The sequence below is a fragment of the Oncorhynchus tshawytscha genome, unplaced genomic scaffold, assembly GCF_018296145.1.
Source record: "Oncorhynchus tshawytscha isolate Ot180627B unplaced genomic scaffold, Otsh_v2.0 Un_contig_6607_pilon_pilon, whole genome shotgun sequence".
NCBI lineage: Eukaryota > Metazoa > Chordata > Actinopteri > Salmoniformes > Salmonidae > Oncorhynchus > Oncorhynchus tshawytscha.
The window spans coordinates 12,501-28,486 of NW_024609668.1; the positions used below are offsets into that span (position 1 = coordinate 12,501).

The 15,986-nt window shown below is 43.2% G+C and overlaps 1 pseudogene; it reads right to left on the reverse strand.

Moving 5' to 3' along the window:
• Positions 1-4,698: 4,698 nt before the first annotated feature.
• On the reverse strand, positions 4,699-6,068 carry LOC121845415 (annotated as a pseudogene).
• Positions 6,069-15,986: the final 9,918 nt, after the last annotated feature.

Genomic DNA, 15,986 nt, shown 5'->3' on the forward strand with positions numbered 1-15,986 from the left:
AAATAAAAACCTCCACGTTTTTACTGTTATTCCAGAATGGATACTTTTAATAGACAAACAATACATTTTGACTCCTACGTTTCATTCTAACCATATGTACACACATGTAACTTATAGCAGCACTTTATTACCTACATTCATCTCACACTCCTTCAGCTTTCTAGCTCAGGGTGTCTGGATCCTGAGGGTCTGGCCTGACACACAAGCCCAGGCTGACATACAGAGGAGACAGAGATGATGTCAAAAAGATGGGAACAAGTGTTCTAATCCAATTCATTCGTCCATAGATGCGGTAAAGGAGTCAATGGAACCCAGATGTGTTGGTGAGAGTCTGCACCACTTTCCACAGTGGGGGTCATATTAGTTTGTAGCCCAAGCGGTTGGACACTACCGATAGAAGTTGGCACATCTGCATTACTGACTTCAGACAAAGTCCCATGGGGATTATGGGGGTTGTAAGGCAACGGAGATCACCATTGTGTTTCCATAGAACGGTCACGATGGTTAGTAGGTCAAGCCGTTCGGATGCTACAGCCGGTTTCCTGAAAGACCGATTTCGGTCTTACTAAAAATGTATCTCTAGTTTAAAGTGACAGATTTTGATGTGGTTTGTTTATTATGTAATCGCTGCCAATGGTGATTCTGAAATGTATTGACTCAGGGGTGTGAATACTTTAAATTAGATATTTATTTATTTTATTTTCAATAAATTAGCAGACATTTCTAAAAACAAGTTTCACTTTGTCATTTGAGGTATGGTGTGTAAGGGGAAGGAAGGATACCTAGTAGATGTCATTTTTGAGGTATGGTGTGGGCGGGAAAGGGGAAGGGGATACCTAGTAGATGTCATTTTGAGGTATGGTGTGTAAGGGAAAAGGAGGAAGGGGATACCTAGTAGATGTCATTTGAGGTATGGTGTAAGGGAAAGGGGAAGGGGATACCTAGTAGATGTCATTTTGAGGTATGGGTGTAAGGGAAAGGGGGAAGGGGATACTAGTAGATGTCATTTTGAGGTATGGTGTGTAAGAGAAAGGGAAATCGGGATAGTAGATGGGTGAAAAAAAACATATATTTAATCAATTTCGAATTCAGGCTGTAACACAACAAAAATGAGAAATAAGTCAAGGTATGAATACTTTCTGAAGGCACTGTACACATAAAATATTGCCTTAATGTAGGCACATTTTGCTGAGGGCAACAGGAGACTCAGGAGCTTTCCCCACGGCTCTTTCCCCATGCATTTCCATGGCAATTCCATTGTTTTGGTCCAGTTCAATTGACCTATTTAACACATCTATTCAGTGGGAGTTCCGTTGAATGAAATCACTGTCTTATCCTTCTTCATCTCATCCTAGGTCAGAGTTTTACCTAAGTAGGGATTGCTAGCTCATGTGGTAGCCTGATTTTAAAATGGGGTCATGAGAGAAACTGAAATTAAATTAACTAAATCGCGCTTGGTTCATAGAACCGGGGTTAGGTCAGTAACCTCCGTTTGGTGCTAGATGCGGCTGTAATAAGCAGAGCGGTGTGTGTTTTCTTCCTACAAATGAGGCTCTATCTTTTTAAACGTTGAAGCTACACAATATTATGACCCCCGTCACTGAGAGATAAGACACTCAGGAGCACATCCTGTATGTGTCTTCTGTTCCTTCTGACCAAAATCAGCGCAGGACTCATGACGACAAGACCAGGCACTAAATCAGACTGGGTGAAAAGAACGCATCTTCAATGAAATGTTCTTTTTCTACACAGAAAAGATCATACAAGTTGCCTGATGATCTTCTGAACTTCCCAATATCTTTATGATGCATTTTCAGTCACTTCAAACTATACTGCCTTCAAAAGTACTGTCAGACTGATTTGTAATAGACTGTCATAGCCCAAATTTAAAAGTAAACATTGGCCTCTGATTACATCACCTTTTTCACATGGTGGGGTTGTGGGCCAAAATATCAAATAAATTCGTGGGCCAAAATATCAAAATGGGGTCGTGGGCCAAAAGGTTTTGGAACCCCTGTACTAGACATCCCTGGACCGTTGAGATGTATCTTCCTGCTGGTTTATATGACACCTCTTTTGCACTGAGCTGTTTTAAAGCCCAATCTCAAGTGATGGCTCATGTTACTGAGACTTGAGTTAAGGCTCACGTTGCAAAAGATGCTATAAATATGTAGGATCTTAATTTGACCACTCTGTTTGCCGCTGAAAATATTACTGCGCTGGAGGAGCGCACTTGGATGAGCTTGGCGGTATATATACATTCACTGAAAACCCACACTAACATATTATCAGTATTGCACTTTTCATGTAGCTAACTTTGGCCAGCTAATAGCCTAACCACTGATCAAAAGCAACATTACATTGGCGAAAAGACTAAATGCTCAAATCTGGTTGCTGCAGGATTATTTTGCTGAGACAATACCGGTCAAATTAAGATCCTACATCTGTACTAAGACAACTTAAGAAGATTGACTGAAGCATAATGTACAGTACCACTAATATGAGCTATGCAGTGCTAGATACACACATGCACAGATGCACGCCACACACACACACACACGCACACACACACACACGCACACACACACACACGCACACACACACACACGCACACACACACACACACACACACACACACACACACACACCATAGATGAGGTTGTTTCATGGAGAAGACTACCTGTTGGAAAACTGTGGCCAAATTAGTGGTATTACATGTAATCTTCAAAGATTATTTTCAAAGGGTGAAAAAATTAAATATCCTTTTGGTACAGAGATTAAGCTGTGTATCATTTTAGATTGTCAAACTGTGCAGCAGTAAAATGAAACAAATAACTTTACATGCTGTAGCTACATCTCTTGAAATCTAACTGACACAATCTTTTACACAAAAATGATCTCTTCCTTTGTTCTGGATAACACATTTCCTATATTTCCACAGCTATTGGAAAGTTGAGAACACAATAGGATAGGCTGGTTGATTGGGAATACAACACTCCTTCCACTCTACGAACACTATCCCTCTCCAGCCACCCTTAATTAGTCCAGTAAACAACACTAAGCTAATTCACTAAGCTAATTCAAAATATAGGGGCAGCTCATATTTACAAAATATGCAAAATAGAAACATCTCTTTGGTTGTTGCGTTTACAGCGATTAAACTGTAGCAAACTGTAGTATACTGTACCAGAATACTGCACTCCACACTGTAGTATCCCTCGATCATGTAGTGCAAGGATCATAAACTAGATTCAGCTGCGGACTAATTTTTCTTGAGCAGGTAGTCGGGGCCAGGAACATAATTACAAATCATTTGCAGATTGGTGGCAAGATGCAAAATGTATAATATTTGACTAAAACAGAACAATTTCAAACTTTGCTTATATTTGTATAAGATCACATATCTATTACGCGTGGGAATAGTTGGCAACAGATTTCCCAAATAAAAATAACTTGCTAACTGATTTCCTGGTGTTTTTACAGTCTTTTATGTCCAACAATGAAAATGATAAATAATGAAACTTGGGGGGGCCAAATAAATTCGGCCTGAGGGCCACTAATTGGGGAACCCTGATTTAGTGCATACTATATACTTGTTTTGAATACAGTAGAATACTACAGTACACTTTGTATTGGTATCCAAATATGCATTTGCATATGTCCTGCACATTCCCTTCCCCCACACCCCAATTTGTGCCACAGACAGATAACAAAAGAGAATAAAACCAAAATACTATAGTAAATACTATACTGTATACTACAGTAATGTCTGCAAAACACTACAGTAAAAACTACAGTATACTACAGTAATGTCTGCAAAACACTACAGTAAAAACTACAGTATACTACAGTAATGTCTGCAAAAACACTATAGTAAAAACTACAGTATACTACAGTAATGTCTGCAAAAAACACTATAGTAAATACTACAGTAATGTCTGCAAAACACTACAGTAAAAACTACAGTGTACTACAGTAATGTCTGCAAAAACACTATAGTAAATACTACAGGAATGTCTGCAAAAACACTATAGTAAATACTACAGTATAATACAGTAATGTTTAGAAAAACGCTATAGTAAATACTACAGTATACTAGAGTAATGTCTGCAAAAACACTACAGAAAATACTACAGTATACTACAGACAGATCCACAAAACACTACAGTAAATACTATAGTATATAAATATAGTAATACTTCTAAAGTATAGGTATATATCATTTTTTTCGTGTGGAGTGTCTCAATGTGACAACTTTCCAATGTTCTCTTGCAACTTTTCAAAGGCTCGCACGCACGCACGCACGCACGCACGCACGCACGCACGCCACAACAGCATACGCACACACACACACACACACACACACACACACACACACACACACACACACTGTATAAAATGCTACCTAACCCCGTCTCATTCCTATAGTGCCACGAAGAATGAAGAGCCATCAACTCCTCTCAGTCAATCTACCATCGCTTCCCACAGATGAGGACTTGTGTAAAGAGAATAAATAATATTGCATCATTTTTCTGGTCTGTTAATTCTGCATTAAGCTTGTGCCTGAGTGTCTTCCTCAGAAAATGACACTCACCTCACAGTCAAAGCCATCCTGCAGTAGTACAGACAGCCGTTAGGAGCAAGGTCAAACCTATCATAATAGTATTTCATGTAGTATTTCCCCTAACATCTCTGCAGTCATATTTCTGATTCTCGTCTTAGAGGCCTTGCTTCTGAAGGCATCGTCAGACTCCTGTTATCCCTGATTGTGTTCAGAATGTACAGAGACTGTGTCTGTGTTTGTCTCCTCCAGTGTTGCGTTCTCAATGCCGTTCTCAATAGCACCCTGATCCTCCATTTTACCCTCCTCCTTCTCCTCCCCATCCTCCCTCTTTCTCCTCGTCAAACGTCTCCTCCATCTCCACTTTTTCAAGGGCCACCTCGTTCTCGTAACAGAAGGGGTTGGAGCAGGGCCAGTGACTTCTTCTCTCAGCCAGGTCCCTGGCACTACACTGAGGCGTGTTGCTCACCTGCGTAGGTTTTCTCGAGCGCGAGTAGTCCACCTTGTAGTAGTTATTCTCCTCGAACAGGACTGGCTCGACGGTGGCCCCAGAGAACCTCGCTGGCCACGTAGGGCTGCGGCACTGGAGTGGTCATGGCGTGGCTTCCACCATACCTTCCAGGATCACCACCATCTCAAACTGGGGCGTTTCCAGCTCCTGTTTGCTCATCTCATACAAGGGCTGTCCTCGTCGATCTCATGGACAATAGTGATGGGTGACACCAGGAAGGCAGCGGTCGAAACGCCGCTGTCGAAGCCCCGTCAATGTCCATCTGGTCCAGGGGATATGCTGTAGCCCGGCCGTGGTTCGCGACCTGAGGAGGTGGCGCGCACGTGGGCCTCCACCCAGGTGGCTCTTGCGCAGGTTCCCCACGCGCCACATCAGGCACAGCTTGCTGTCCCGCATGGCCACCGTAGCGTAGTGGCTGAAGATTAGCGTCTCGTTCCTCTTCTTGGGCTTGGCCATCTTAGCCATGACGGCGCCAATGATGAAGGCGTCAATGATGCAGCCGAAGATGCTCTGGAAGACCACCATGAAGACGGCCACGGGACACTCCTCGGTGACGTAGCGGTAGCCGTAGCCAATGGTGGTCTGTGTCTCCACGGAGAAGAGGAAGGCGGCGGTGAAGCTGTTGACGTTAGACACGCACATCTGCGTCTCGTTCTCCAGGTCGCCGTAGGAGAGCGCTACCAGCCAGAAGACGAAGCCGAAGAAGAGCCAGGAGAGGAGGAAGGACAGGCAGAAGATGATCAACATCCAGCGCCAGCGGATGTCCACACAGGTGGTGAACAGGTCGGCAAGGTAACGCTGGCCCTTCTCGCTCATGTTGATGAACTGCACGTTGCAGTGGCCGTCCTTCTGGGCCGAGCGGCTCCCACAGCCTGCTGCTGCGTGAACGCTAGCCCACCCGTGCCGTTGGCGTAGCCGTTAGGCACGCGCGTGCGACTAACTTCATGCCGTCTTCCTCGGAGGAACAATGCTGTAGCGGTGGCCGCCGCTCCCCATGGCTTCCCCCTGGGAGGGAGCAGCTAGGCCCAACCGCTGCTTCTGCTCTGGAAAACAGTCTGAGTTTTTGGTAGAAGCGTTGGAGAAACAGTTTGAACGCTCGCGGACCCACTAAGACAGGGAAATGTGGAGTTTAGGACTTTTGGGTCCTAGGGAGTTGACGAGGAAAAGCTGCCCCTGCTGCTGCTGCACCTGGGAATTCTCCAGAGGAGAGCCGTGCTGGCGAGGGGCCTGCTCAGTCCTCTCTTATGGGTGTCTCGGACCTCATCAGTGAAGTGGCCTGAGGAAAGGACAAGCAAAAGAAAAGTCTGTGTTAAGACTAATCTGGTGGAACCACAAGGAAAGATCAGCGGCGTTCAACCTATTGTCTAAATGATGCATTCAACACTCAAATGTGCACCACAACTTGACCATTCACACGGAAGTAAATACATTCTACTGTACATTTTAGAATATTTAAGTAAATGTTGGGCTCAGGATTGTAGACATGACAGACATTTTTTATTCCAGTTCTGTATCAGCTGACAAGATAACAGATCCTCTCAGCTCTGCTTAGTGCTGGTATTAATTAGGCTAGACCAGCCAATTGAAAGTCACATTACAGATCAGGTTCATGTTAATCAAACAAGTCATTGGAGCACAAAGGAACCACTATGTGTGTCCATCACAGGAGGTTGGTGGCACCTGAATTGGGGAGGACGGGCTCATGGCAATGACCAGGGTGGAATCAGTGGAATGGTATCAAATACATCAAACACATTGTTTCCATGGTTTCCAGGTGTTTGATGCCATTCCATTAGCTCTGTTCAGACATTATTATAAGCCTTCTCCTGTGGTGTTCATGTATGTGGGTTTCTGCAAAAAATATCAGTGATCATACCTTTTCCCAACATCTTTTTACTTGATATTTTCCCCAATTGTTTATTTACATAGTGCTAATGTCCAATGCTTGTCCCCACTGTAACAGTTAAGTAGACATATTTTAGTCCATATTTTCTGTGGGATCTTTCAATGATCTACTAGGAGAATAGAATAACACCTGTTCAGCTTCTTCTTCTACTCTTAACTCAACAACTTCTACAACGTAATCATGTAATCAGGTTTAAAGGGCCAGCCCAAACAAGCTCTATACAGGATGGTCTCTTTTAAAAGCAACAATAACCTTGCAGTGCATGCAACAGAGCAACAAGGACAACTGAACTAGAAAACCCAGTAACTATCGACTGCATCTGTGTGGCCTGAGAGAGCCATTAGAATGCACCACAGGGTATGAATTATTGTCTGCCCATAAACACTCCACCCTAATGCCAAAACAACTAACAGTGATTTGAACCACTGTCACAGAGAGAAGGTCAAGATGTCATTTGGATGAAGTCCCGTGTGAGAGGCAGTCGGTTGTACACTATGGTTATTTTGGTTGGCCCTTGCGGGTTGAAAATACACATTTGTGTCTCGTTATGAAGTGTGATCTGTCTTGTCCAATATTGGATAGTGAATGCGTGTCCACACTCTCAAATTCCCTTGGCGTAAACGCTTGGTATTTAGAGTAGGCTATTACCAATTGATGTACACTAAGTAGGCCTTTTGATTGTAAAAGATAAAAAAGCTCTAAAGTAGAGGAAATCAGTGTGTATAATTTAATTCATTTAATTATCCCTTGAAAATATTGCACTCTTCACTGAATGTGACTTTGAAAACGCACAGAGGTGCGTCCTAGACAACAGGGAACTCTGGGAAATAAACAAGCATCCAATTTGGAATTCCAAGTCAGGGAAACTCAGGCATCTTTCTAGAACTCAGACTTTCCGACCATGAAGATCACTGACATCATGATTTTTTCCCCCCAGAGTTCCCAGTTGTCTTGAAAGCTCCATCTCATCCAAGGCCCTCATCTCTGTTTTACTCATCCAGTGATGTCACTGTCAGGTTGACTAGGAATAAAAACTAGTGTTGATTTGCATGATGCATTATTGGGAGTATGGTTCCCTCCGGAGACTGGGGTTTAGTCCCCAACTCCACCTCCCAAACTATCCCTCCCACCTTTCTGCATCCCCTTTTAATTCCATATACAATACTCTCCTTCAACAACAAAAAGTCATTCAACAAGTATTTAGTTTAAATGGACAAAGTCCTACTTCAAATGTAATGTATCATGATGAATCCATCATGTTTGTGGTGAACACACAAGACAGCTGAACTCTTGAGATACCACTAGATCAGTGAAACACCTGGAATAAAACTACAAAATAAAAATAACTTGGATCTATTTTTACATGTGCATTTCATGAGGTTATCGGTGAATATTTCATGTAGCGACGTATGACCCGTAGGCCAGGCCTACTATCCTGAGAGAGATAGAGTGTTTTGACTTGACAACGAAACATAACTTGACAACGAAACAGGCTGGTTCACTGTGAATGAGCTTCCTATGGGACGTCCTAATCTTCTCCAGCAAACTAACTACACCCACCACACACCACACATTACAATTAACAGGCCAGATCAGACCGCAACCACCTCATAATCACTATGCTTCTGTAACAGTATAACTTTAGACCGTCCCCTCGCCCATACCCGGGCGCGAACCAGGGACTCTGCACACATCAACAACTGACACCCACGAGCATCGTTATACCCATCGCTCCACAAAAGCCGCGGCCCTTGCAGAGCAAAGGGAACCACTACTTCAAGGTCTCAGAGCAAGTGACGTCACCGATTGAAACGCTATTTAGCGCACCACCGCTAACTAAGCTAGCCGTTTCACATCTGTTACACTTCCTTGCTATCTAACAAGTAATTTGGCCCCACTGACCATCTACCAATACCTGCGTTGTACCACAACACCAACACCACTAAATACATTCAAGGCTAAAACAAGCGTAATGATGAAAGGATAAACCAATGGAAAGATATCCTGTATACACACTGACATAATATGACAGACCAAGAACATGAACGTCAGACACCGGCAGAGACGCTGGCTACAGTGTCAAACTGAGACTGTCTACTGAGTCCAGAAAGTCAGGGACAACAAATAAGACTGGGCTGGAAATCAACAAACAGCACGCCTCAGTTACGCCCAATCTGTTTCCTCAAATAAAATCTGTCATTGTGAAGTCCATTCATTAGATTCCACATCAACCCTTATCTAACCAGGTCATCAGAGTGTGACTGTGTGCACTGAGCTTAGCTGCACCACACAGACTGCAACTGTTTATTTTGCCTGCGTGCAATTAGGACCAGCTGAGACAGATGGAAACTGGTTACATAAACCTGCTCCTTTAAAAAATATATATTATTGCAAAGAATAGATCAATAATGTCTATCCAATATTCAGCAGCACTGCAGCACCATTCATTATGGAATTACCTGCTACTATGGGATGTCAGGGTTGACAGTTGGCTTTAATTCATTGTTTTGAATCAGGGTTGTCAGAATTAACATTATGTTTGAGAGAAATATTTTCCAAGTCTAACTTTAAATTCGGATCATAATCAAATAAGTGTAGCTTAATATATTTAGGTAGGCTAGGCCGACTGTCATAATTCATGCATAGGTCTATTACGGCCAATTGATTAATCAAATACAGAAACACACTATAAGAAACAGCGATGAATAAACACTGTTCAATTAATTATATATATATTTATTTATTTATTTTCTGAAGCAATGGGTGTAGGCTACTGGGCATAATCATATCAACCTGGGCTGGCCTACAGGCTCCTTTTTCTCTGCGTGACAGGTGGAAGGAAGAAAGTCACGGTTTATGTTTCGTTGTCAAGTCAAAACACTTTCCAACTGATAAGGGAGCATTACCTCGGCTATTCATTGGATATGAGTAGCTTAAATTAAACATACTTGAATCTCGCTGACGCATCGATACCCACACAACTAGTAGCCTATAACCCACAGAATACTTAACTCCCTAACTCTCTGAAGTATATCGAAAAAAGTGCTTGTTGAACACTATACATATGAGACAGCCTCATCAAAGACAGTAAAACTGAAATAAATAATATTTTTGCATGAACACTGTCTGGGCCTCTTTGGTTATATTTTAGATGATCACTCTTTGTAGAAATAAAGTAGGGTATGTCCGGTTCAATTTATAGGCTAACATTATACAGAAGACTCGTTATTCACGGTTGCACCGTTATTCCACGTAGACTACACCGTTAGAACGAAGTAACGGGACATTGTTTACCTGTTGATCTTTCGAGAGCAAATCAGCGGTAATTTATTCTAATACATTCCATGCATCCAGGTAGGTTTTGCGTTAATATCCATATTTGGGTTCCACCATTCATATGTGATATCCGGATAGACATCGTAATTACTGCCATCAACCTCTTCAGCTGAAGAAGATACTTTGCTTTGCACGGGCGGACTTTGAAAACACATGTGCCTATCCCCCGCCCTGTCGTTGTAGTCGACCAATAGAAAGCTACAGCGCTTGTTTGGACTCCAGCATCAAATAGTTCATCATGTTCAAAGCCCATGCGCGCACACGATAATAATAATAGACTGATAAAAGGGCTATTAAAAATAATACTACAATTTTGTCATAATAATATAAAAAATATATACTTTATTTTGATCAACCTTACACTAAGTAATCCGTTTATTAGGTCATCTCATATACTTTTTTTGAGTATAGTTGTCTACAGTACAGCACACACACACACACACACACTGAACACACACACACTGAACACAAGGTGGTGATATAGAGGTACTGACGCAGTCGTCAGTGATAACGAACAGCTCTGTGATTTAACCCCAGTGTAGAATGTGATGCAGTATAGTTGTCTACAGTACAGCACACACACACACACACACACTGAACACACACACACACACTGAACACAAGGTGGTGATATAGAGGTACTGGCGCAGTCGTCAGTGATAACGAACAGCTCTGTGATTTAACCCCAGTGTAGAATGTGATGCAGTATAGTTGTCTACAGTACAGCACACACACACACACTGAACACAAGGTGGTGATATAGAGGTACTGGCGCAGTCGTCAGTGATAACGAACAGCTCTGTGATTTAACCCCAGTGTAGAATGTGATGCAGTATAGTTGTCTACAGTACAGCACACACACACACACACACACACTGAACACAAGGTGGTGATATAGAGGTACTGACGCAGTCGTCAGTGATAAAGAACAGCTCTGTGATTTAACCCCAGTGTAGAATGTGATGCAGTATAGTTGTCTACAGTACAGTACAGCACACACACACACACACTGAACACACACACACACACACTGAACACAAGGTGGTGATATAGAGGTACTGACGCAGTCGTCAGTGATAACGAACAGCTCTGTGATTTAACCCAGTGTAGAATGTGATGCAGTATAGTTGTCTACAGTACAGCACACACACACACACACACACACTGAACACACACACACACACTGAACACAAGGTGGTGATATAGAGGTACTGACGCAGTCGTCAGTGATAACGAACAGCTCTGTGATTTAACCCCAGTGTAGAATGTGATGCAGTATAGTTGTCTACAGTACAGCACACACACACACACACACACTGAACACAAGGTGGTGATATAGAGGTACTGACGCAGTCGTCAGTGATAACGAACAGCTCTGTGATTTAACCCCAGTGTAGAATGTGATGCAGTATAGTTGTCTACAGCACACACACACACACACACACACACACTGAACACAAGGTGGTGATATAGAGGTACTGACGCAGTCGTCAGTGATAACGAACAGCTCTGTGATTTAACCCCAGTGTAGAATGTGATGCAGTATAGTTGTCTACAGTACAGCACACACACACACACTGAAAACACACACACACACTGAACACAAGGTGGTGATATAGAGGTACTGACACAGTCGTCAGTGATAACGAACAGCTCTGTGATTTAACCCCAGTGTAGAATGTGATGCAGTATAGTTGTCTACAGTACAGCACACACACACACACTGAACACACACACACTGAACACAAGGTGGTGATATAGAGGTACTGACGCAGTCGTCAGTGATAACGAACAGCTCTGTGATTTAACCCCAGTGTAGAATGTGATGCAGTATAGTTGTCTACAGTACAGCACACACACACACACACTGAACACACACACACACACTGAACACAAGGTGGTGATATAGAGGTACTGGCGCAGTCGTCAGTGATAACGAACAGCTCTGTGATTTAACCCCAGTGTAGAATGTGATGCAGTATAGTTGTCTACAGTACAGCACACACACACACACTGAACACAAGGTGGTGATATAGAGGTACTGGCGCAGTCGTCAGTGATAACGAACAGCTCTGTGATTTAACCCCAGTGTAGAATGTGATGCAGTATAGTTGTCTACAGTACAGCACACACACACACACACACTGAACACAAGGTGGTGATATAGAGGTACTGACGCGAACAGCTCGATTTCAGTGTAATGAACAGCTCTGTGATTTAACCCCAGTGTAGAATGTGATGCAGTATAGTTGTCTACAGTACAGCACACACACACACACACACACTGAACACAAGGTGGTGATATAGAGGTACTGGCGCAGTGATAACGAACAGCTCTGTGATTTAACCCCAGTGTAGAATGAACAGCTCTGTGATTTAACCCCAGTGTAGAATGTGATGCAGTATAGTTGTCTACAGTACAGCACACACACACACACACACACTGAACACACACACACACACTGAACACAAGGTGGTGATATAGAGGTACTGGCACAGTCGTCAGTGATAACGAACAGTCAGTGATAACCCCAGTGTAGAATGAACAGCTCTGTGATTTAACCCCAGTGTAGAATGTGATGCAGTATAGTTGTCTACAGTACAGCACACACACACACACACACACTGAACACAAGGTGGTGATATAGAGGTACTGACGCAGTCGTCAGTGATAACGAACAGCTCTGTGATTTAACCCCAGTGTAGAATGTGATGCAGTATAGTTGTCTACAGTACAGCACACACACACACACACACACACACACACACACACACACACACTGAACACAAGGTGGTGATATAGAGGTACTGACGCAGTCGTCAGTGATAACGAACAGCTCTGTGATTTAACCCAGTGTAGAATGTGATGCAGTATAGTTGTCTACAGTACAGCACACACACACACACACACACACTGAACACAAGGTGGTGATATAGAGGTACTGGCGCAGTCGTCAGTGATAACGAACAGCTCTGTGATTTAACCCCAGTGTAGAATGTGATGCAGTATAGTTGTCTACAGTACAGCACACACACACACACTGAACACAAGGTGGTGATATAGAGGTACTGACGCAGTCGTCAGTGATAACGAACAGCTCTGTGATTTAACCCCAGTGTAGAATGTGATGCAGTATAGTTGTCTACAGTACAGCACACACACACACACACACACTGAACACACACACACACACTGAACACAAGGTGGTGATATAGAGGTACTGACGCAGTCGTCAGTGATAACGAACAGCTCTGTGATTTAACCCCAGTGTAGAATGTGATGCAGTATAGTTGTCTACAGTACAGCACACACACACACACACACTGAACACAAGGTGGTGATATAGAGGTACTGACGCAGTCGTCAGTGATAACGAACAGCTCTGTGATTTAACCCCAGTGTAGAATGTGATGCAGTATAGTTGTCTACAGTACAGCACACACACACACACACACACTGAACACAAGGTGGTGATATAGAGGTACTGACGCAGTCGTCAGTGATAACGAACAGCTCTGTGATTTAACCCCAGTGTAGAATGTGATGCAGTATAGTTGTCTACAGTACAGCACACACACACACACACACACACACACACACACACTGAACACAAGGTGGTGATATAGAGGTACTGACGCAGTCGTCAGTGATAACGAACAGCTCTGTGATTTAACCCCAGTGTAGAATGTGATGCAGTATAGTTGTCTACAGTACAGCACACACACACACACACACACACACACACACACACACACACTGAACACAAGGTGGTGATATAGAGGTACTGACGCAGTCGTCAGTGATAACGAACAGCTCTGTGATTTAACCCCAGTGTAGAATGTGATGCAGTATAGTTGTCTACAGTACAGCACACACACACACACACACACACTGAACACAAGGTGGTGATATAGAGGTACTGACGCAGTCGTCAGTGATAACGAACAGCTCTGTGATTTAACCCCAGTGTAGAATGTGATGCAGTATAGTTGTCTACAGTACAGCACACACACACACACACACACTGAACACAAGGTGGTGATATAGAGGTACTGACACAGTCGTCAGTGATAACGAACAGCTCTGTGATTTAACCCCAGTGTAGAATGTGATGCAGTATAGTTGTCTACAGTACAGCACACACACACACACACACACACACACACACACACACACACACACTGAACACAAGGTGGTGATATAGAGGTACTGACGCAGTCGTCAGTGATAACGAACAGCTCTGTGATTTAACCCCAGTGTAGAATGTGATGCAGTATAGTTGTCTACAGTACAGCACACACACACACACACACACTGAACACAAGGTGGTGATATAGAGGTACTGACGCAGTCGTCAGTGATAACGAACAGCTCTGTGATTTAACCCCAGTGTAGAATGTGATGCAGTATAGTTGTCTACAGTACAGCACACACACACACACACTGAACACAAGGTGGTGATATAGAGGTACTGACACAGTCGTCAGTGATAACGAACAGCTCTGTGATTTAACCCCAGTGTAGAATGTGATGCAGTATAGTTGTTTAACAGTACAGCACACACACACACACACACACTGAACACACTGTGATTTAACCACACTGAATGAACAGGTGGTGATTTAACCCCAGTGTAGAATGAACAGCTCTGTGATTTCAGTGATAATGAACAGCTCTGTGATTTAACCCCAGTGTAGAATGAACAGCTCTGTGATTTAACCCCAGTGTAGAATGAACAGCTCTAGTTGTCTAACAGTACAGCACATGAACAGCTCACACACTGAACACCAGTGTGAATGAACAGCTCTGTGATTTAACCCCAGTGAGAATGAACAGCTCTGTGATTTAACCCCAGTGTAGAATGAACAGCTCTGTGATTTAACCCCAGTGTAGAATGTGATGCAGTATAGTTGTCTACAGTACATGAACACACTGTGACAACCACACACAATGAACAGCTCTGTGACACCACACTGAACACAAGGTGGTGATATAGAGTGTAGAATGAACAGCTCTGTGTCAGTGATAATGAACAGCTCTGTGATTTAACCCCAGTGTAGAATGAACAGCTCTGTGATTTAACCCCAGTGTAGAATGTGAACAGTATAGTTGTTTAACCCCAGTACAGCAATGAACAGCACTGTGATTTAACACAAGGTGGTGAATGAACAGCTCTGTGATTTAACCCCAGTGAGAATGAACAGCTCTGTGATTTAACCCCAGTGTAGAATGAACAGCTCTGTGATTTAACCCCAGTGTAGAATGAACAGCTCTGTGATTTAACCCCAGTGTAGAATGAACAGCTCTGTGATTTAACCCCAGTGTAGAATGAACAGCTCTGTGATTTAACCCCAGTGTAGAATGAACAGCTCTGTGATTTAACCCCAGTGTAGAATGAACAGCTCTGTGATTTAACCCCAGTGTAGAACGAACAGCTCTGTGATTTAACCCCAGTGTAGAACGAACAGCTCTGTGATTTAACCCCAGTGTAGAACGAACAGCTCTGTGATTTAACCCCAGTGTAGAATGAACAGCTCTGTGATTTAACCCCAGTGTAGAATGGACAGCTCTGTGATTTAACCCCAGTGTAGAACGAACAGCTCTGTGATTTAACCCCAGTGTAGAATGAACAGCTCTGTGATTTAACCCCAGTGTAGAATGAACAGCTCTG